Here is a 23,337-nt window from a genome sequence, read left to right as displayed (position 1 = left end):
GATAACTAACTTTTAACTGACCAAAAGTTCTCCTCCATGATGGTTTCTTTCAATAATCAGGGACCAAGGGAAATGTGGGGGCCATAATTGTTCCTTCCAAATGTTATTTTCTGACATGGATTATTTCCCCACAGGCCTACATCCTGGAATGTGCCCATGCCTCTCTTAACCTCCTTCATTTGTTTGCTCCTCTGCTACAAATGCAAAGGTTGGCCTGGTTGCAAATTGTAGGTACAACTAAGTCAGTCTTTGATGTTCTTTTAATGTCAGGAAGGACAGCTGTGAGGCAATTTAATGCCTAGGCGGGCTGCAGAGTTTAATTATACCTGGGACCACTTGACTCAGCGCTGAGCGTTTGCCACAAACACAAATTTGTAGCTTTGGGATCTGCTGTACAAATGTAAATACATGTGAAAGCTGGCTGCCTCGAACTGCTTTGATTCTGCGCAACGGTCAAAGCATTGAAGATGTGGAAGGAAGAAACAGCCAAGAATTACTCCATACTTTGGAGCCCACTTAACTGATGTAAGTAAACAGGCTTTTAGTGAAGGCGCGATAATTATATTTTTTCACAATGTGCAGTTGTGAACAATGAATTGTCGAGAGCAGTAATTCCAGTACCGACTCCAGCCAGACTTGTTTATACTGTCTGGCATCTATTAGAATTCTGTGTGCTCACAGACTTGTGTAGATTTCTCGTCCCAGCTGTTAAAATATAACCATTTTGAGTGTGGGCGGAAGTGCCCACACTGTCTAAACATCTAAATTAACTCAGTAAGTTTAAAAAAATGCGTAGGAGGTGCACAAAGACCCTTCCCCTCCCTCGCTGCCCCAAGCAGCTCATAAACCTGGTATGACACTCCACTGTAGCTATACTGCACACAGTACCAAACTCAAACGTTCTGTGACTGCCTGGTCCTGCTTTCCTCAGTGTGTGACCAAGCTCTCACTCTGGGTTTGGTCAACGTGAAGAAGGAAACTGCGTCACACACTACACCTTTACTCTTACCCCTCTTGTCCCTTCAAGTCTTCTGATACCATTTTGCTCATCCCCAGAATCTACCTTAGCCTCAAGTGTGTTCTGTGGGAAGTAGCCAAACCATGCAGCAGCCACTGGATTCCAAGGGAATATTTTTAAAAATAAATTTAGAGTACCCAATTCATTTTTTTTTTCCAATTAAGGGGCAATTTAGCGTGGCCAATCCACCTACCCTGCACATCTTTGGGTTGTGGGAGCAAAACCCACGCAAACACGGGGAGAATGTCCACATGGACAGTGACCCAGAGTCGGGATCGAACCTGGGACCTCGTGAAGCAGCAGTGCTATCCACTACGCCACTGTGCTGCCCCACCAAGGGTATATTTTAATGTGTATCACAGTAAGGAACGGAACTTAGGACTTAGGAGCACCACTAGGTTATTCGATACTTTGAACCTCTTCTGCCATTTGATAAGCTAACGGCTAAGCTGATTGTGGTCTTGACGCTACTTTCCAATCTGCCCCCTTAACCCTTGACCCCCTTGTTTGGCAACAATCTAACTCAGTCTTGAAGAAATTCAATGACCTAGCCTTCACTGCTCACTCAGGAAGAGAATTTCACAGACTATCTCTGAGAGAAAAAATTATCTTCATCTCCAGCTTAAAAGAGAGATCTGTTATTTTTAAACAGTGTTACTTGGTTCTGGTCTCCACAAATTTGTCCACGCTACCAAGTTCCCTCAGGATATTATATAAGATCAAATCTCATTCCTCTAAACTCCAATGGGCAAAGGCCCAAACCTATTCAATCTTTCTTCATAAGATAAACCCTTTATCGCAGGAATGAGTCAGGGTGAGCCCTCTCTGAACTGCTTCTAACACAATTACACCTTTTGTCAAATTGGGACACCAAAACTTTCCACAGTATTCTGACCAAGGCCCTGTACAGTTGCAATGAAACTTTGCTTTCATATTCCATTGCGCTTGCAATAAACAACAATATTCCATTTGCCTTCCTATTGTTGTATATGTGGGTTATTGTAGTTGTGTGGAATGAGAACTGAGCCACATGACTTATATGACATCATCGGCTACTTTGCGGGTTTTTGGGGAGTCTAGTGTCAAACTTTGTACAGTGAAGACCTATTCAATAAACCTCTGTTAATCTTGCATCCTGAAATCCGATTTCTTTAGCCTAAAGATACAATTGTTCACAAAAATAAAACTGGCGATGAGGTACGGATCAGAAGAAACAGAACATTTTTTTAAAAATCACTGCAGCATCAACAGATTAATCCCAACTGATTAGCAGCAGGTCGGTCATCTCTGGTACCGGAACCAGTACGGATTTGGGCAGAAATTCAAAGGAAGTGCCCGTACCGCTTTTGAATGGGCAATACGAGGAGTCAGATGCAGAGCTTGCCATGTGCAGTACAATAAGAGACGGAGGCAGAGCAAGGCTGGAAATAAAGGATTGTCATAACTTTTGTCACAAGTTAAAGCTGATGAACGTTAAAGCTGTTATAAATTGGCAATACATCTTGAATGAACTAGACCACCGAATGTAGCAAATGGGGAGAGCATTCCAATACCGTGAAAAATTATGGGAAGTTTTGGCACGATGGACTGTTTTGATGAGGGCTCAGTGAACTGGACGTCGTACTCAGAGAGATTCCATTATTATATTCAAGCCAATAAAACTTGGTAAGAGATTAAGGTCCCTGTATTTCGCAGTATAATTGGAAGCAAAACGTTTAATTTGCTAAGAAGCTTAGCTAAGGTGGAGATCACAGAGATAAGACATATCAAGAACGAATGAAAATATTAGATGATCATTTTTCACTAAAGCTTCTGATCATTACGACAAGGTTTTGTTTCCATTGAAGGAATCAGTTAGAAGGGGAAAATATTGCACAGTTTGTTGCAACCCTCAAGCGACTTGCAGAGTTTGGGGAATTTGGTGATTCGTTAGATGACACAATCAGAGATCGTTTAGTGTGTGATTAGAAAAAATGTGGACATTCAAAGAAGATTATTAATGAAAATCCTGCTGAAGACTGCATTAGATATTTTATAGCTGTTTTAATGGAGCTCACGGCTAAGGAGGTTTCTCAACTAAGGGCAAGCTCAAGGATCCAGAAACTGGCTGCTGCCCAGAAGAAGTCTACCCAGCAACAGGCATGTCATCACTAGGCAAAAATCGACCATTCACAGGCTGATTGTTGGAGCAAGGACAGCCAATGTAAGAATTGTGGCAGAACTGGCCACACAGTAATAATTTCTCCAGAGAGGAACACTCAAAGGAAGACACAGAACTCATTCACGGGAAGAAACAAACCAAATTCAAATAAGAGTAAATAATCTTTATTATTGTCGCAAGTAGGCTTACATTAACACTGCAATGAAGTTACTGTGAAAAATCCCTGGTCGCAACATTCCAGCGCCTGTTCGGGTACACAGAGGGAGAATTCAGAATGTCTAATTCACTTAACAGGACATCTTTCGGGACTTGTGAGATGAAACCGGAGCTTTGTCATTAGATGTTACATTTCTGCTAAGGCTCCAGCTGATGGTTTAAGTTCTCGCTGCATCCTATGAAAAAAAATCTTTGAAGGCGCCATGTTTGTCTTCAAATGCCTTCGAAGTTTTGTGGGTTTTAAACTCCCATTTGCCAGTACTTCCCTGCATATAACACACATAGGCTTTGCATGCTGAATGGCATTGGCACAATTAACAAAGACACATCTCAATAACCCAACGTTATACTGCTTTGTTCCCGATTTTGGTTCTTTCTTTGTTTAAAATGATCCATTTTCGGTTCTTCCCACTCTTGTTTCCTTGCTTGATTGCAGTTCGAAAATGGATGAATCTTTCCTCCGTGATTTTGCAGCAAATGCACGGACATGCAGGGCATGTGACATCAGTGTATGTGCTGGGCGGGTGACCTGCTTTCTGCCGCTGCTTCCGGCCAGAACACCGCATTGCTCCAAGCTAAGTTCCACTTCTATGATACGGTGGATGATAGAAACCTGAACTGAAAACAGAAAATGCTGGAAATGGCCGTTCCTGCAGCATCTGTAGAGAAAGAAGAACACAGAGATGGTGGTAGCATATTGCAGGAGGGGTGTATGGCTTGCCCCTCCCAGAAGCAATGTCGGTGTGGAGTCAGCTCGCTTCACCCCAACCCTTCACTCTGCAGCTGTAACGAGCTGTGGCTGGACTACATACGCTGCCAGTGGGACCTGCGCCCCTCACTGGGGAGTAAGCCCCCCCCTCAGGAGCTGTCGGTCCCACCGATTTGCCTGCAGCTCCAGCAGTCCCGGCAGTGCCAAGAGCGCATTGCCAGCACTGCAAACAGGTTCATGGATCCCGGAACAAGGTGAGTCTGGATTTTGGGCGGGGAGGGCTTGGGCAGTTTACGGAGGGTGGCGGGGAGGGTGGGAACTAGGAGATTTATAGAGTGGGCAGGTCGGAATTCAGGGGAATATTATCTTCTGACGCTGCGCCTCCAGCGCATTTGTCCTGATGAGTGCAAGGTGAAAAGCTTCGGCAACACATCTTTTTTCAGCAACATTCAAGTACCTACTTTGTGTGTCATTCTGTGGTTTATTGGCACTTACTTCTGTCTTAGCAGTTTATCGGTTCAAATCCTGCTCCAGGACTTGAGCGCACATCCCATTGAATTCCTACAGTGCAGAAGGAAGCCAAGTCTGCACTGACGCTCTGAAAGATCACCCTACCTAGGCCCACACCCCTACCCTATCCCCGTAACCCCACCTAACCTGCTCATCTTTGGACACTAAGGGGAATTTAGCATGGCCAATCCACCTAACCTGCACATCTTTGGACTGTGGGAGGAAACTGCAGCAGACACAGGGAGAACGTGCAAATTCCACACAGATAGTCACCCAAGGCCGGAATTGAACCCGGGTCCCTGACGTTGTGAGACAGCAGTGCTAATCACTGTGCCGCCCCCAGTGCTGCTGTTTTTTGTTTGAATGAGATGTTAACTGAGGTCCTTTGGGCAGAGATAAAATAATTGCATGGTGCTATTTTGAAGACGAGAAAGTGAGTTACCCCTGGTGTTCTGGCTGATATTTATCCTTCAATCAACATCACATGGACATGATCACACCGCTATCCACAGCAACTTGCTACATGAAAATCTCCTGCTGTTTTTTCTTACGCTTCAGAAGTACTTCATTCGTTATACAGCTCTGTCACAGTAACTTCATTGCCGTGTTAATGTAAGCCTACTTGTGACAATAATAAAGATTATTATAGTTGAAATGTCCTGTGGTTGCGGAAGGCACTATAGAAATGCAAGTCTTTTGCTTTTCCCGACAAAATGAAATTTTCTCACCTGATGATTTCAGTCCTTGTACAATTTACCAATAGCTAAATAACCTCCTGTGAGTGCGTGCTACGAATATCCTTTCAATATGGTGAACTCACTCCAGTTTTAACGAAAGTAAAATAACAACAATGATTAATTGACAAGCCTCTTTTCAATAGACTTAATGTAAATTGTAGCGAGCTGATTAATCGATTAGTTATTGCAGCTTCGGTTGTTATGGTGCTTGGGAATGAGACTGTTATTGGCCAGTATTAGAAAACGTAGCCCGGTCATCAATCACACTGCACTTGATAAAGGACCGCACTCTATTGTGCTAAGCTAGTCTTATTCCTAATTACATTTGGTGATCATTAATGATGATGCTGCTTAAACGGCATAAGTACTGAAATTAAACCTTCCAAATGACAAAGGAGTCTTTTGCTTTTGGGCCATTGGAGGCATTTACAGACATTTAAATTGTTGGGATGCAATTGTATTTCAATATTGTCTCCCCAATCGTACTTTTAGGTACCACATCATCAAATACCTCATCATCAACAACAATTTGCATTTATGTCTCGGATCGTGTTTTCCGGGTCCTTAGGGGGGAGGGGGAGCAGCCCCAAGTCGTGGTCCACATTGGCACTAACGACATAGGTAGGAAAGGGGACAAGGATGTCAGGCAGGCTTTCAGGGAGCTAGGATGGAAGCTCAGAACTAGAACAAACAGAGTTGTTATCTCTGGGTTGTTGCCCGTGCCACGTGATAGTGAGATGAGGAATAGGGAGAGAGAGCATTTAAACACGTGGCTACAGGGATGGTGCAGGCGGGAGGGATTCAGATTTCTGGATAACTGGGGCTCTTTCTGGGGAAGGTGGGACCCCTACAGACAGGATGGTCTACATCTGAACCTGAGGGGCACAAATATCCTGGGGGGGAGATTTGTTAGTGCTCTTTGGGGGGGTTTAAACTAATGCAGCAGGGGCATGGGAACCTGGATTGTAGTTTTAGGGTAAGGGAGAATGAGAGTATAGAGGTCAGGAGCACAGATTTGACGTCGCAGGAGGGGGCCAGTGTTCAGGTAGGTGGTTTGAAGTATGTCTACTTCAATGCCAGGAGTATACGAAACAAGGTAGGGGAACTGGCAGCATGGGTTGGTACCTGGGACTTCGATGTTGTGGCCATTTCGGAGACATGGATAGAGCAGGGACAGGAATGGATGTTGCAGGTTCCGGGGTTTAGGTGTTTTAGTAAGCTCCGAGAAGGAGGCAAAAGAGGGGGAGGTGTGGCGCTGCTAGTCAAGAGCAGTATTACGGTGGTGGAGAGGATGCTAGATGGGGACTCTTCTTCCGAGGTAGTATGGGCTGAAGTTAGAAACAGGAAAGGAGAGGTCACCCTGTTGGGAGTTTTTTATAGGCCTCCTAATAGTTCTAGGGATGTAGAGGAAAGGATGGCGAAGATGATTCTGGATAAGAGCGAAAGTAACAGGGTAGTTATTATGGGAGACTTTAACTTTCCAAATATTGACTGGAAAAGATATAGTTTGAGTACAATAGATGGGTCGTTTTGTGTACAGTGTGTGCAGGAGGGTTTCCTGAAACAATATGTTGATAGGCCAACAAGAGGAGAGGCCACGTTGGATTTGGTTTTGGGTAATGAACCAGGCCAGGTGTTGGATTTGGAGGTAGGAGAGCACTTTGGGGACAGTGACCACAATTCGGTGACGTTTACGTTAATGACGGAAAGGGATAAGTATACCCCGCAGGGCAAGAGTTATAGCTGGGGGAAGGGCAATTATGATGCCATTAGACATGACTTGGGAGGGATAAGGTGGCGAAGTAGGCTGCAAGTGTTGGGCACACTGGATAAGTGGGGCTTGTTCAAGGATCAGCTACTGCGTGTTCTTGATAAGTATGTACCGGTCAGGCAGGGAGGAAGGCGTCGAGCGAGGGAACCGTGGTTTACCAAGGAAGTGGAATCTCTTGTTAAGAGGAAGAAGGAGGCCTATGTGAAGATGAGGTGTGAAGTTTCAGTTGGGGCGATGGATAGTTACAAGGTAGCGAGGAAAGATCTAAAGAGAGAGCTAAGACGAGCAAGGAGGGGACATGAGAAGTATTTGGCAGGAAGGATCAAGGAAAACCCAAAAGCTTTCTATAGGTATGTCAGGAATAAGCGAATGACTAGGGAAAGAGTAGGACCAGTCAAGGACAGGGATGGGAAATTGTGTGTGGAGTCTGAAGAGATAGGCGAGATACTAAATGAATATTTTTCGTCAGTATTCACTCAGGAAAAAGATAATGTTGTGGAGGAGAATGCTGAGCCCCAGGCTAATAGAATAGATGGCATTGAGGTACGTAGGGAAGAGGTGTTGGCAATTCTGGACAGGCTGAAAATAGATAAGTCCCCGGGACCTGATGGGATTTATCCTAGGATTCTCTGGGAGGCCAGGGAAGAGATTGCTGGACCTTTGGCTTTGATTTTTATGTCATCATTGGCTACAGGAATAGTGCCAGAGGACTGGAGGATAGCAAATGTGGTCCCTTTGTTCAAAAAGGGGAGCAGAGACAACCCCGGCAACTATAGACCGGTGAGCCTCACGTCTGTAGTGGGTAAAGTCTTGGAGGGGATTATAAGAGACAAGATTTATAATCATCTAGATAGGAATAATATGATCAGGGATAGTCAGCATGGCTTTGTGAAGGGTAGGTCATGCCTCACAAACCTTATTGAGTTCTTTGAGAAGGTGACTGAACAGGTAGATGAGGGTAGAGCAGTTGATGTGGTGTATATGGATTTCAGCAAAGCATTTGATAAGGTTCCCCACGGTAGGCTATTGCAGAAAATACGGAGGCTGGGGATTGAGGGTGATTTAGAGATGTGGATCAGAAATTGGCTAGCTGAAAGAAGACAGAGGGTGGTGGTTGATGGGAAATGTTCAGAATGGAGTTCAGTCACAAGTGGAGTACCACAAGGATCTGTTCTGGGGCCGTTGCTGTTTGTCATTTTTATCAATGACCTAGAGGAAGGCGCAGAAGGGTGGGTGAGTAAATTTGCAGACGATACTAAAGTCGGTGGTGTTGTCGATAGTGTGGAAGGATGTAGCAGGTTACAGAGGGATATAGATAAGCTGCAGAGCTGGGCTGAGAGGTGGCAAATGGAGTTTAATGTAGAGAAGTGTGAGGTGATTCACTTTGGAAGGAATAACAGGAATTCGGAATATTTGGCTAATGGTAAAGTTCTTGGAAGTGTGGCTGAGCAGAGGGATCTAGGTGTCCATGTACATAGATCCCTGAAAGTTGCCACCCAGGTTGATAGGGTTGTGAAGAAGGCCTATGGAGTGTTGGCCTTTATTGGTAGAGGGATTGAGTTCCGGTGTCAGGAGGTCATGTTGCAGCTGTACAACTCTGGTTCGGCCGCATTTGGAGTATTGCGTACAGTTCTGGTCACCGCATTATAGGAAGGACGTGGAGGCTTTGGAGCGGGTGCAGAGGAGATTTACCAGGATGTTGCCTGGTATGGAGGGAAAATCTTATGAGGAAAGGCTAATGGACTTGAGGTTGTTTTCGTTAGAGAGAAGAAGGTTAATAGGAGACTTAATAGAGGCATACAAAATGATCAGGGGGTCAGATAGGGTGGACAGTGAGAGCCTTCTCCCGCAGATGGAAATGGCTGGCACGAGGGGACATAACTTTAAACTGAGGGGTAATAGATATAGGACAGAGGTCAGAGGTAGGTTCTTTACGCAAAGAGTAGTGAGGCCGTGGAATGCCCTACCTGCTACAGTAGTGAACTCGCCACCATTGAGGGCATTTAAAAGTTTATTGGATAAACATATGGATGATAATGGCATAGTGTAGGTTAGACGGCTTTTGTTTCGGTGCAACATCGTGGGCCGAAGGGCCTGTACTGCGCTGTATTGTTCTATGTTCTATGTTCTATGTTCAATATAGCACCTTTAGTGCACTACAGCTACTTAAGGCATTTCGCGGGAGCATGATCACACAAGATATGACACCCAGCCACAGGGAAGATAAGCAAAAGCTTGGGACAAAAGGTAACTTTAAGGAGCGTCAGAAGGGAGACAGTCCAAGAGCTTAGGACCAAAATAATGGGCAGGATTCTCCTTTTGGGAGACTGTGGGTGAGTTTCTCTGTCCCGCCACACCCGAACGCCATTAGGATTCTCTGTTTCGCCAGCTGGTCAATGGGGTTTCCCATTGTGGGGCAGCCCCACGCCGTCGGGAAACCCCCGGGCGCCGGCAAAATGGAGAACCCCGACAGCGGAGAATTCAGTATGTTCTCCCGCCGGAAGTGAATCCTTTCTGGTTTGCTCTGGCATGAGGAGTGGTGTCCAGAAGCGATTCCCTTTCCCTTTCCATGAATATTTATAGCAAGGATAGGCCCAGACAGGGGGGCGGAGTACCAGAGATTCAATGACCCCCTATGAGGAACAGACCCTGGAGATAGCGGCGTTGGCCACGAAGAGAGCAGTCACTGACAGCAAGAGTGCCCTGCGCCACAGAGTTGAGCATCCACTGCCCCTTCACCCAGATGACCTTCCCTCTCACTGACCACATGTCCATTGTGTTGCAGGATCTCCATCTGATGGGGTCAGGCCATCCGGAGTCATTCCCCCCCCCCCCCCCTCCACTCCCTCACCAACCAAGAATAGGAGAGCTCAGAGGAGACCACCATCGACGCATCGCAGCTATCATCCACACCCTCCCCCAGCGCAGAGATACACACCTCGGTGGGTGACATGAGTGGACAGGCTTCGGGGGCACAACCTGATGCGCACCACATAGTTGCTGATGCACATCAGGTGGAGGCAGGAACATCCAAGGGAATCAGCAGTCGGAGGTCTGCTGGATCCCAGGACACAGCTGGGTCCCAGTCAGATGCTGAGCCTCTGGACAAGGTTCTCCCAGAGCTGATGCAGATGCTCGGATACGGCTTTGAGATTCATGAGGGGATATCAACGACTCAAAAGGCTACGGGCGCAGAAGATGGTGCCAACAACGTGTGGCACCGAGGCCAACGCTGCTACAGTGGTGACCGCAGTGGAAAGCCTGGAGCACAAAATCAGCATCTTGAGTGGTGGTGCCCAAGCATGGCTCAGTCTGTGACGGCCATGGCTGAGGGCCTCGACATCATGTACCACTCAATGAGGGACATGTCCCAACGCAGGTGGACATTATGGAGGCACTGCAAAGCATGGTCCCATCACTGAGGACCATCGTTGAGGGCATTGACACCATGGTGAAGACAACAGGGAGCCATCAGGACTCCCAGAGCCAAATGATGCAGAAGCCTCTGGAGCTCACTCGCCAGGGCACCGTTTAGCACTGATCCACACAAATGTGGACCAGGCGTAATGGCACCTGGGGTGGGGGTCTCCCAGGCCATCGGAGGCCCAAGAGTGGTCGGCCGCTGGACACAGTGGTACCGTGGCGCTCCTGCTGCCACCTGGGCACCTTGGCACTCAGGGACCCTGGCCGTGCCAAGGTGCCCCGGTGGCATGTTACTTGTGCCGGGGATCGGGCCCTAGGTGCCCTGCCCTTATGAGGTAGGGTGAGGGCAGCTCGAGGACCCCCTAACAGGTAAATTGTCATATTCATAGAATCATAGATACCCTACAGGCCATTCAGCCCATCGGGTCTGCACTGACCCTTCAAAAGACCGCCCCACCTAGGCCCAATCCCCTGCCTTTTCCTGCAACCCTACCCTAAGGGACAATTTAGCATGGCCAATCCACCTAACCTGCACATCTTTGGGCTGTGGGAGGTAACCGGAGCATCCGGAGCAAACCCACGCAGACACGGGGAGAAACTTCACACTCCACACAGACAGTGACCCGAGGTCAGAATCGAATCCGGATCCCTGGTGCTGTGAGGCAGCAGTGCTAACCGTTGGGGATGGGGTTGGGAGGGGGGCGGAGACTGCGGTGGGGGGGAGGGGGTTGGGAGATTGGGGGGTATTTAAGAATGGCGCTCCAATCTCTTTCTGGACAGACGAACTGAGCCGTTAGCGCCGAAAATGAAGGAAAGTGCGGCCTTGGTGCGGCATTTCCTGTGCTGCAGGTGTCGAGAAACACAAGGCTAAACGCTCCCAAAACGGGACTCGTTTCTTCCCCGTTAAAACGCGGTAATATTGCCAGAAGTTAAAATGACTCCGGTGAGTTTAGGCAGTTCTCAGTCACACCACTGGGTGGAGTAACCCACCACAAGTTGAAGGCCTGTTCTGTCTGGGCTTCATGTGTGAGTCACTCGGCCCCTTCCTGGCAGGAGAGAACCTGCTGTTTTAAATGGAAAGTCTAAAAGTGAAAAAAAGACTAAAGATGAAACAGAAATAACATTGGGTGGACTGTGTTCGGCATTTCAGTGCGAACCCTCAGCTGCCATTAGTGAGCAAAGCCAGTGAGTTACACTTACAGCTGGGTTGAAAGTAACTCATCTCAGCAGTAGTTAGGGATGCTACGTTCAGCTTCGGTGCTTCTGGGTTTAGGGAGGAGAAATATTAGCAATCCCAATCCTGATCCCTAGCAGGAGATCCCAGCAGGCTGTGCGTATGTGTGGACGTGGGATGGGTACAAGTAGCAAGGCTAGGGAAGGGCTCAGTCACCTCCCTACCTCCGTACATTTCTCCTGACAGTTCAGCACGCACCTGACTGCCTGCATGTTGGCAGGTTTATCTGAATTTTTATTTTATTCATCCACGGGATGTGGGTGTTGCTGGCTGGACCTGCATTTCTTGTCCTTCCCTATTTGCCCTTTAACTGAATGGCTCATCCGGCCATTTCAGAGGCCATTTCCAAGTCAACCACATTGCTGTGGGTCTGGAGTCACGTGTAGGCCAGACCAGGTAAGGGCAGCAGATTTCCTTCCCTAATGGGCATTAGTGAACCAGATGGTTTTTTGCGACAATCGAGAATGGTTTCATGGTCATCATCAGACATTTTGTTCCAGATTTGTTACTGAATTCAAATTTTACCATCCAACGTGATGGGATTTGCACCCCTGTTCCCAGAGCATTTCCCTGGGTCGCTGGATTTCCAGTCCAGTGACGATCCCACTCCGCCACTGCGAATCAGGGAAACAAAGATATGCCTCCAGCTATTTCCTTGATTGACTGAGACATTAAGTGACCAATGGTGGACAGAGGAAGAGCTATAGAATCCCAGGTGCAGCCAGTGTCTTTGCAACCACTCAGGGTGTGCCCTGCTCAGCAGAGTGGGGGGTGTTGTGGATGCGGGTATATCAAAGGTAAGTGTGAACACTCAGTCCCCTCAAGATGTGCCCAACCGTACAGTGGGGAGGGAGTGGGGGGGAGGCCAGGAAACCAACCAAGACCTTTAAGGGAGATGGAATGGAGAAAAGTACCTGCACAAATAAACAAAATGTCAACACGCTAACCAGCATTGGAAAATAAATTAACTCATCAAGCTACGAATGCCATTGATTTGTGATTGTGTTGTCACCTCAAATGAGATTTATTTTTAAAGCTTTTTTCTCAGTGGTAGCAGAGGTGATGCTTATTGGGTGAAAAGGATGTGTAGCGGTTTTTCAAGCTGAGGATGACCTAACTAAATGTTTTATCTTTTCAGTGATAGAGCAATAGAGGATTAAAACTACCTGCCCTTCAAGGCATTTCTTTTCCTGTTCTTTGGACTAGGTGTTTGAGAAGGGGGCCCGATGTGACTGTGGTGCCTGCCTCAGTTCCGGATGTTCTTGCCTCAGCAGGGAGAGATTTCTTAGCTCTGCGACGGGACAGTGGATCTAGCCTGGGTGGACACTTCTGCGTATTACCGAGGGAGTGCCGTGTGGCGAGAGGTGCTGCCTTTTGGGTGACACGGTAATGCCTCCCTCCGGTGTTCCGGTGGGCAAAGACCCAACTGCAAAGTGGAAGAAGAGCAGAGCTGTTAAGGTGTTCTGACCAAAATTCTCCCCTCACCTAAAACTGCTGGGAACAGATTACCAGGTTACTTACACATTCGCTGTTTCTGCCATCCTTCTTTGTGTAAAATGGCTGCCGCATTCACCAACCATGACTGCCTTTCAAAAAAACAGCTTAGCTGTAATAGGGCTTTAGGGCACTCAAAGGACAACGGTGCTTTATAAATAAGCTTGTTGTTCTTCCCCCTTCATTAAAATGTGTGCAGTTTATCATCAAATTGATTACAAGAGAGAAGGTGGCCATTTGGCTTTTTGGGGAAAGGAGGAGGCAAAATTCATTAATACCCATAAAAATATTCCCCTAAACTAAATGGACATTTAGGTAAATTTCCTCCTCTTTTCTCTCCTCTTCATTTGAGGATGTTGACTCTTATGGGATAACCTTTCTAAGACCTCCAACAGCTTCATGTGTAAGTCTATGTTTCAGCATTATTATATGAAGGCTCACAGCTACATCTGATCCACACTCACCTAATGTTCATCCTTTCTAGCAGGGCTGCACGATAACCATCAGAAGCTGGTTCATTTATTTCCCCCTCAACATAGCTCAGTTGACATGAAGTGCCTCAGGACACTGTGGTGTCATTAGGCGTTATATGAATGCAAATATTATTAAATTACCACGATAGACTGAACACCCCCCCTCCCCCCCCCCCCAACAGAAACGCCTCTGTATGTGGCATATTTGTCTAACTTTATCCCGTGTAAACAAATTCCAATTTGTGTGGGCTAACTTTGGCAGCAACTCCATTCGAACAGTAGGGGTCACTGGCGTCTCATTATGGTAAGAGCACGCTCTGTGTGAAGCAGGACGAGTGTAACAAAGCTAAACGTGAGCAGGCCCACTGTTTCCACAAACATTATTCCCCAACTTTACTGGAAGTCATTTGTCTTCCTGCTTTGGCAGGAGAAGTAAATAGAACCATATTGAAAAGGGGGAACTGTACACTTCCAGCTCAGTGCTTTTGCCATACAGCTATAGGTTTGTTGTCCATTAATGAAGTGGCTACGTGGGCGTGGAGATGGAGGTCAAGCGTGGGAGGTAGAGTCTGTAGCATGTGTGTTTGTACAGAGCTACATCGCCTAATGGTGCAGCATATATTATATTCACAAATAAAATAGATTAATTACACGGTGAGTGCTACCTGCTAGATAATCGTCAGCAAAATCAACTTCACAGGAAAGATGCCCTGTTGGATTTCTGAACAATAAGTTTATTGCTCTGTTGAGAACATGTATGGCAGGTTTTCAGTTTTCAAATCATAGAACAGGCAACATGGAAAAAAAAAGTCCTTGAATCCTGGATGTAAGAAAGAGATTGATACATTTTCAGGGAGGGCTATCTTTGAATTAAATAAAAGGCATTATTTTGGTGGAAAAACCACAACTGGAGGCCCCAGAGCATTAACACTTTCACTGCCGCAATCGAATACGGTGCTTAGCCTGAAGAGACAGCACCCCGACTGACGTTGACCTATATTTCTGTTTGCGTCACTGTCTTCAATCTTTCTGATCCGTTCTCGACATTTTGTTCGAGGCCTCACAACCGAGAAGCAGCTGGACTGCGGAAGGAGGTACCGAGAATGTGAGTGTGGTACCAGCTGAGCAGTCAGAGCAGTCGAGGTGACCTGGGCAGTTTTCTTTGAGCAGCATCTGATAGCAGTCGATGCCTCCCCCGTGGTCTTTTCCCACCTGCAGCTACACCTGAAGCACCGACAAGCCATCAAACTGTTGTGACGAATACCTTTCTGGTTAACGGCTGATTAAAAAAAACACCTTTCACCGTGCACTGGGTTATTATGGATTTGATTCCAGCTGCAGCCAGCCCCAACCTTGTCCAAATGATTTCTTTTCCCTGTCAACCTACAATCATCTTCCTGAACACCCAAGTCCCATTTGCTTGTTCAGGTGGATATGAATGGGCCTCTGGCACTATTGAAATAAATCGAAGCAACACTCATCTCTTACCTAACGGCAGCCAGAATCGTCAAAAGCAGATTATCCACTCGGTTATTTTATTTTCCGCTCGTGGGAATATAAGTAATATTGGCTGTGAGGACAGGAATAGCATCATAAAAAGTCTTGAAAATGTCTCAAGCGATGATTGCTGATGGGCTTTTTGGCCAAGTGGGACATCATAATCGAGCTCAATCACGCCCTCACATAAGGCCATAAGGCCATAAGATTTGGGAGTACAATTAGGCCACTCGGCCCATCGAGTCTGCTCCACCATTCGGTCATGGCGACATATTCCTCATCCCCATTCTCCTGCCTTCTCCCTGTAACCCCTGATTCCCTTATTAATCAAGAACACCAAATTTGTGCTTGAGGTGCTGTTACCCACAGGGCTACAGACTAAAAATCGGAAGGTGGAAATAGACAGAATATTTCTTTTTCAGAACATAAGAACTAGGAGCAGGAGTGGGCAATTTAGCCTCTCGAGCCTGCTCCACCATTCAATACGATCATGTCTGATCTCATCCTGGCCTCAACTCCACCGTCCTGCCCGTTCTCTGTAACTCTTCACCCCACTCCCAGTTAAAAATCTGTCTAACTCCTCCTTAAATTTATTCACTGTCCCAGCATCCACTGCACTCTGGGGTAGCAAATTCCACAGATTCACAACCCTTTGGGAGAAGTAGTTTCTCCTCAAATCTGTTTTAAATTTGCTACCTCGTATCCTGAGACTATGACCTCTTGTTCTATGAAAGGAAAATTGCTTATTGTCACAAGTAGGCTTCAAATGAAGTTACTGTGAAAAGCCCCTAGTCGCCAAATTCCGGTGCCTGTTCGGGGAGGCTGGTACGGGAATCGAACCGTGCTGCTGGCCTGCCTTCAAAGCCAGCAATTTAGCCCTGTGCTAATGCCCCACACGAGAAAACATTAGCTCCACGTCTAATTTATCCAGACCTTTTACCATCTTGTACACCTCAATTTGATCTCCTCTCCTTCTTCTAAACTCTAGAGAATATAGGCCTAAACTGCTCAATATCTTTTGACATGATATCCACATGCATGCACTTTCTAGCAAATGTCACTTAGTATTAAGATAGTGAGCTCCACCTTACATTTATCTCTCTTCCTGGCTCGGTGCAGAGTCAGAAAACAAAACTCCTCAACTAGTGCCTCTGGAATACCACTAATGGCTCCTGGTCCAATCAAAGTGAAAAGATTGCAAAATAATAATAGTAATCACTTATTGTCACAAGTAGGCTTCAATGAAGTTACTGTGAAAAGCCCCTAGTCGCCACATTCCGGCACCTGTTCCTGGAGGTCAGTACAGGAAATGAACCCGCGCTGCTGGCCTTGTTCTGCATTACAAGCCAGCTGTTTAGCCCACTGTGCTAAACTAGCCCCTAAATAAGCATTGTTAAAACAAAACTATATCTTCCCAACTAAATCTGGATGTTATTATCGATGTCTGCAGGACACACTATACCCCTTGAGACATCTACCCTTCAATGTCACTAATCACAGAAAACATCAAGTGCTGGTGGACACAGTCCCCAGTTTCCCACGGTACCTGAGGCTTTGGGATTCAAACCCTTCGCCTCAGCGACCTCGGGCGAGCACCATTTAGCACTGGTCCCCACAAACGGGGACCAGATGGAACGGCACTCGTGGGGGTCTCCCAGGGGATTGGAGGCCCCCAGGTGCATGCCCTCTGGGCAGGGTGGTACCCTTGAACTGCTGGTGTCACCTGGGCTCTTTGGCAGTGCCACCTGAGTGGCAGCCTGGCTCTGCCAAGGTGCCCAGGTGGCACTGCCAGGGTGCCAAGCTGGCATGTTTTGTGTGGTGGGGTTTTGGGCAAGGGTGCCCTGTGTGGGTGTTGGGAGGGGGTGCAGTGGGTGGTGTGGGTCTGGGGACTCTCCTATAGTGCGTTGGGGCTGGGAGGGATTGGGGACGTTTTGGGGGCTCCAGAGATTGGGACGGGATCTCTCGCTACATTGGGGGATTCCGGCAGGCGGAGCTCCTCAGTGCGCAGCACAGGGCGATGTACGGCCTCAGCCGCGCAGAGACCCGCTATCGAACCCTGTGGCGTTTTATAGCATCGTGTTTCTCGGCCCTGTGAGTACCAGGAAACACGCGGCTACACGCGCTTGCTATGGGACTTTGTTCCCATTTAGTTAAATCCCTCCCATATACCTAGTTGCCTTGAGAAGGTGGTTGGTGAGCCTTCTTTGTAAACTGCTGCAGTCTGTGAGGTGGAAGTGCTCCCATAGTGCCGTTCAGTCGGGCGTTCCAAGATTTTGACCCAACAACAAGCAAATAATAATTTGAGATGTCAGCACCTACAATAAGGATTCTGTTTGTGAATTGTTCTGAAAAGTTCATCTTTGCATAGCAGCCTCTGTATAAAGATCAGACTGTTTAAACCAATGTGATTGGAAAGATCTCAGTGGACTCACACTGTGAATACTGGCAGTGCTATTACTATTGGTAACAACTTAGGCTGTCCTAAGCATTTAACATAATCACTCTGATTCCCCGGTGGGCTCAGAGTGCCCTTTTAAAGAAATGAATATGTTAAACACAGCTGTGTCCTGCGGGGTTGGCTTTTAACCTGTTGTAGTCTGGGACAGAGACAACAAAGAACTCTTAATCAGTTTAAAGTTGGACTAAGCTGTGCTTTTGTTAATCCTACCTCATTTTTCCCCCCCTTCTGAAGGCATTAGTCTCATTGGGATAAAGCTCCAAAGGTGCGGTCCATCCTCTCTATACATGACCAAGATGCCATTCCCTGAGTGTGTGAACCCAGCGTGTTGCCAGTCTATTTGGTTCTTTATTGGCGGGGGTTGGAGTGGACATGATGGCCCCAGATGTGTCCCACGCTATTCTCACCCAAAATTTGCAGAAGGCAAATGGAATTTTGGCGTTATTACAAGTGGAATGGAGTCTAAAAGCACAGACGTTTTACTGTGGCTGTCCCCGGCCTTGGTGAGACCACACCTGTGTACATTTTGGTCTCCTTATTTGATAACAGATACAATTGCACTAGAAGCAGTTCAGAGAAGGTTCGCTCAACCCATTCTTGTGCTGAAGGGTTTATCTTTTGAAGATGGTTGAAGAGGTTCGGCCTTTACGCATTGTAGGTTTAGATGAATGAGAGGTGGGGCGTGATTTAGCGTGCCAAAACCCTAGTCCCGTTTTGGGCGTGTTTTGTGGGGTATTTCTAGGTGCCTGCAGCACCCAGAATGACCCTGCTATTTAATGGGACTCTGCTGTTTCCTTTTTGCCATGGTCGCGAAACACTCAGCTGAGGCCTCACTTACCTCATTTCCTGCACTGACAAGTGCAGGAAGCGGGCCTTGTGGATCGGTTCCTCTGTTCCTCCACCATGGCCTCTGGACGCCCCCCCCCCAACCCACTGCCCCAACGTGCCTCTTCAGGATCTTTGAGACCTCACCCCACTTCTTAAGGGCAGGGCACCCCCAGGGCCGATCCATGGCATGGGAAACCTGGCACCTGGGCACATTGGCACTGCCAACCTGACACCCTGGCAGTGCCCCAACCATCCTATAAGTGCCACCTGGGCAAGATGGCAGTGCCTGAGTGGCATTGCCAGGATGCCTGGGTGGAAGTGCTCATGTGCCAGTCTGGCAGTGCCATAGTGCCCAGGTGCCAGCAGGATGCCAGGTTACCAACGTGCCCAGAGCCCGACCACCCGGGGCCCTCCTCTGGCCTGGGTGACCCCTCCAGGTGCCATTCCGCCTGACCCATGTTTGTCTGGACCAGTGCTAAACGGCACCTCGGCAAGGCCTGCCAGGCACGGGCATTGGTTCCCGGACCTCTGGTGAATCTGGCATGGACATATTGAAATGAGCCCAATGCTTCATTTAAATACATTAATTTGGATCACACACAGTGAGGGCAAGACTCTAATCACGACATCTTGCGCGATCTTGGCGTCCCAACCATTGTAAATCTCTGGATTGGCCTCTCGCGAGAATTAATGGCCTCAGCGTGTCGCCGAGTCAGGCACGACGATGCCATTAGATCGCATCCATGATCTTATTTTAACCTATAAGATCCTGAAGGGATTTGACAATGTAGATACCGGAAATATGTTTCCACTCATAGGAGAGGCTAGAGCAGTTTCAGAATCAGAGATCTCCCATGTACAATCATATTATTATTATGTCAGGCAGGAGATGAGGAGAAATTCTTTCTCTCAAAGGGTCGTTAGTCCGTGAAATGTTCTTCCCCAGGAAACAATGGGGGCTATTCAAGACAGATTTCAACAGATATTTGATAGACGAGAGAGTCAAGGGCTATGGGAGGCAGATGGCAAATTGATGCTGAAACCATAACCTGATCAGCTGCGCTGATCTTGAATAACGGAGTCGGCTCGAAGGGATGAATGACCTAAAACTGTTCCTAAGAGACACCAAGATTCAGCCTAGCACCCAAAGGCTGCCACAGCTGAGACCAGTTAACCCAGTTCAGCTTGGTGATTGAAGCTAGCTAATATATCAGTTAGTGTCTTTACTCCCAAATAGGTTTGGATTTTGTTTATTGTCACATGTACCGAGGTACAGTGAAAAGTATTTTTCTGCGAGCAGCTCAAACAGATCATGAAAAGAAAATGAAATAAAAGACAATACATAATAGGACAACACAAGGTACACAAGGGGGCGGGGTATTATAACCTGACCGCAGACCATGGGGTCTGTAATCCCAGAATCCCTGTTGCCTCACTTGAGTGTGATCTCCCTAGATGAGGGGCGGAGTCACCCCTTAAGCCAGAGGCCTCTGGGACATAAATACCCGGGCCCTTGTGTGGGAGACCATTCGGGGAGCAGGAGGTGTAATATTATAGATAAAATAAATTTGAGTTTTCCATACAATCCTCGCTTCTGAGTAGTCGCTTGCCTGGAACTTTAGAAGGCACTAACCACTAGTAAGGTTCAGTTGGCTCCTTCACCCACAGTATAGACCAGCATTTGCCTTTGTAATTTTCAAATGATGTAATTTGATGAGAAATTGAGGAATAAGTCTCTAAAAAATATGAAGGACGTGCAGATATTTGTGGGAAAAATTACACTACATTCCGGTGAAAAAAAAATTCTAGAAATAAAGGGCAGCACGGTGGCACACTGGTTGGCACTGCTGCCTCACAGCTCCAGGGTCCTGGGTTCAATTCTGGTCTTGGGTGTGGAGTTTGTAGGTTCTCCCCATGTGTGCATGGGTTTCCTTCGGTTAGCTCCAGCTTTCTCTCACAGTCCAAAGATATGTGTGTGGAAGGTGGATTGGCCATGCTTAATTGCCCCTTCGTGTCTTGGGATGTGCAGGTTAGGTTATGGGGTGACAGGGATAGTGGGGAGTGGGCAAAGAGTGTTCCTTTGAAGGGTCGGTCCGGACTTGTTTGGCCAAATGACCTCCTTCTGCACTGTAGTGTTTCTTTGATTCAATGATCTGCAGGGATCCAAGAGAGTGTTTGAGCAAAGTAGCTGAGGCTGCTGTATTGAGTGGAATTGAAAGAGGAATTAAGTCCTGCAATTGACGTAGAAGCTGCTTTGGTCTGGTGCAGGTCAAGTTAATGAGCTAAGATATGATTCAGATGAAGCCCTTCTACATATAGGAAGTATTGTTGGGTAAGTCAGTGTCAAAGGGAGTAGAGGATGCTCCTAGTTTCTGCCCTGAGGGGGTCATGTACAAGTCACTTGATGAGCGATTTTGAAAATAGCATCTGTGTAAACAAATGGAGAAAAGTTTGCCAACCACATATTCATTAAAATAAATGGATTCACGACTATATTAAACTTAACTTTTACATGAATGTGTTAATTTGTGTGCTACCAGAGAAACTAAAAGCCAGCATTCATACCAGGGCCCAGGCTGGGCTTAAAACCCCAGTCTTCAGCCATCAGTGTCGGGGCGATAGGCACGAGGCATTGAACTAATTTCAGTCTGACTGAACCCACTTCCAGACCGGGATCAATCCAGGATTAATGTGGTGAACAAGATCGGGAAATTCAAGTCAATCTTCCTCTTTTCTGGGCATCTGAAATAACTGTGACCTGAAAACCTGTGTAAATAATAATAATAATCTTCATTGTCACAAGTAGGTTTACATTAACACTGCACTGAAGTTACTGTGAAAAGCCCCTAGTCGCCACACTCCGGCGCCTGTTCAGGTACACGGAGGGAGAATTCAGAATGCCCAATTCACCCAACAAGCACATCTTTCGGGACTTGTGGGAGGAAACCGGAGCACCCGGAGGAAACCCATACAGACACAGGGAGAACTCTGCACAGACAGCGACCCAAGCGGAAATTGAACCTGGGACCCTGGCGCTGTGAAACAACAGTGCTGACCATTATGCTACCTTCTCTCCTTTACCCCACAAAATGCATAGCAATGAAATTCTTCTGTCAACTGTTCACATAAGGCATCTCTGCAAAAATCATAGTATCTTGAAGACAGATGGAGACAGTAGAACTCATTGTAAACAGTGTTGGAAGCTTCAGAGGAATGTATTAGGCCAATCTTACCCCCACACTCAGAAAGCTGGACAGCTGAAGGTTCAGCCACCAATATTGGAGCAATGAAAATTGGGGACGCTCATGAGACTGGAATTAACTCGAATTCTCCTATTCCCAAATTGCATATGAATTATTATTATAAAGCAATGTATATCAGGTTAGAATTATTCCTATGCACCCTGAACACTCTAATCCCACTTCATCTGAAAATTATATTTCATCTTTTTAATAAATTTACTTCTCTGTGCGGATATTACTCATGAGATTTCTCTCATAAGATGATACTCATCTCCCATTATGTCCCATTGTCTCCATCAGAGATAACAATTAGTTTCTGAAAGCTTTAGAAGTACCTTGGCTGGAAACAAGTTGATTCCATTGTTCCTCAGAGCATGCCCACCCCCTCCCCAGCAATCCAGCCAGTGACTGAGGAGACACCCTCAACCACATTTGGCTTGTGTGCCCATTTTAAACTCGCAAGTCTTATTTAAAGTTCAATATTTCCGGATGTAATTCGATGATTTTCCTTCATTATTGTGACAAAACTCATCAATAATGTTGACCTAAAATACAGGAACTGGTACTTCTGTAGATAAGAAAGTTCACAAAAGATCCAAACACGTAGAACACAGAAATAATTGGGATGCTGGGAATAACGAGTGCTATCCTATAGAGAAATGTATTTAATATGGTCTATTGGAAAATTTACCAAGGCTCCTTCGGCAGCATTTTCCAAACCAACAACTTCCATTACCTAGAAAACAGAAAGTCAGCAGATGCATGGGAACACCACCACCTGCAAGTTTCCCTCCAAGCCATTCACCAACCTGACTTGGAACTACATCACTGTTCGTTCACTGTCGCTGGGTCAAAGTCTGGGAACTCCCTTTCTTACTGCACTGTGGGTGAACTTCATGGTTGCAGTGCCTCAGGAGGTCTCTCAACGGGTTCCTATCCTGCTTCACAACTCTAGGTCCCTCGGTCAGACACTGAGTGCAGTCAACTGAGAGGCCCCTCCCCGGAAGCCCACAAACAGCCCCAACAAGATTTGCTTTTCAGTTTCCAGATTGACGAGTCTCCTGTCTGGCGTTGGGATCGGGGCAGGATGAGGCCCTTTAGTGCGCATTAATTGTCCATTTTGGGGCCTCAGTTGGTGGTGGGATGGGAAGGCTGTTGGCGAGTCTTCCTGGTCAAGACTTAATCAGGGCAGAGGCCAGTCCTGATCAAATTCCTTCCATGCCCACCACCAAACTCACCGCATGAACTATTTATATATATATATTTACAGCAAGTAGTGACAGTTTGGACATCTGCATGAGGTAAGCGTTTCTGCTCTCTTCCAGATCTCTTTCACTACCCAGTCATGTGATATGACATCATTATTACATCAGCATCCAGTATGCTTCTTATCTCCATTCCCTCCTCCCACATCTTTATCGCTGTCATATTTACTTCCTCCAAATCGCTCCCCAATATCTCAGGCTTCACAGGGTTAATCTTTGAGGTGCCTTGACCAATCTCCCTGATATCATTCATAGAACATAGAACATTACAGCGCAGTACAGGCCCTTCGGCCCTCGATGT

The 23,337-nt window shown here is 46.8% G+C and overlaps 1 long non-coding RNA gene across 1 annotated transcript in view; it reads right to left on the bottom strand.

The window, feature by feature from the left end:
- Positions 1-3,344: 3,344 nt before the first annotated feature.
- Positions 3,345-23,337, bottom strand: part of LOC140394765 (uncharacterized) — a 238,306-nt gene continuing 218,313 nt past the window's right edge. Inside the window, exon 4 of the long non-coding RNA XR_011935989.1 lies at positions 3,345-4,054. This is a non-coding gene — a long non-coding RNA (uncharacterized lncRNA). The remainder of the gene's footprint in view (positions 4,055-23,337) is intronic.

The sequence above is a fragment of the Scyliorhinus torazame genome, chromosome 18 (genome assembly GCF_047496885.1).
Source record: "Scyliorhinus torazame isolate Kashiwa2021f chromosome 18, sScyTor2.1, whole genome shotgun sequence".
Lineage (NCBI taxonomy): Eukaryota > Metazoa > Chordata > Chondrichthyes > Carcharhiniformes > Scyliorhinidae > Scyliorhinus > Scyliorhinus torazame.
Note: the sequence above shows the minus strand (reverse complement) of the source record. Positions and strands in the feature narration are given on the sequence as shown.